At 55.3% G+C, this 490-nt stretch overlaps 1 protein-coding gene across 1 annotated transcript in view; it reads right to left on the minus strand.

Moving 5' to 3' along the window:
• Window positions 1-490, minus strand: part of CERS2 (ceramide synthase 2) — a 6,303-nt gene that overhangs the window by 1,116 nt on the left and 4,697 nt on the right.

Genomic DNA, 490 nt, shown 5'->3' on the forward strand with positions numbered 1-490 from the left:
GAGGGAAAAAAAGCATCTGTCTTCAACTGTGACAACTGTGATCTGTTGTAAAGAATCTTTTCATTGTTAAAAAGCAATAAAGTATGGTTTTCTATTAAAAAAAAATTGCCCTGAACTTCAGACACAGCAAAACCAACCCCCGGGGAGGGGATTTAACCACTTCCTCCGGCCGCCTGGCCCCAGGGCTGACGGGAAACGTGCCGGAGGCCGGGGCAGGTTGAGGTGGGCACCGGGACCCTCTCCCCCTCCCGCAGCAAAACAACCGCTCGTTAATGCTGCCACTGATTAAAACTAAAGAGGAGCTGGGTGATGGTTTTTTTCTTGCTGGGGAGCAGCCCGGGTGCCGCTTGGCCTTCTCCCGCCCTCCTGAGCGGAGGCTGGAAAGCCGGCGTTTGGCTGAAAAACACCGCCCTGACCTTGTGCTGGAGCCAGCCTTGAACCTGACTCGCTCCAACCAAACTCGATTTGGGCCCCCGCGGCCGGGGCAGCA

This window comes from Egretta garzetta, unplaced genomic scaffold (genome assembly GCF_000687185.1).
Source record: "Egretta garzetta isolate BGI_Z169 unplaced genomic scaffold, ASM68718v1 scaffold437, whole genome shotgun sequence".
Classification (NCBI taxonomy): domain Eukaryota; kingdom Metazoa; phylum Chordata; class Aves; order Pelecaniformes; family Ardeidae; genus Egretta; species Egretta garzetta.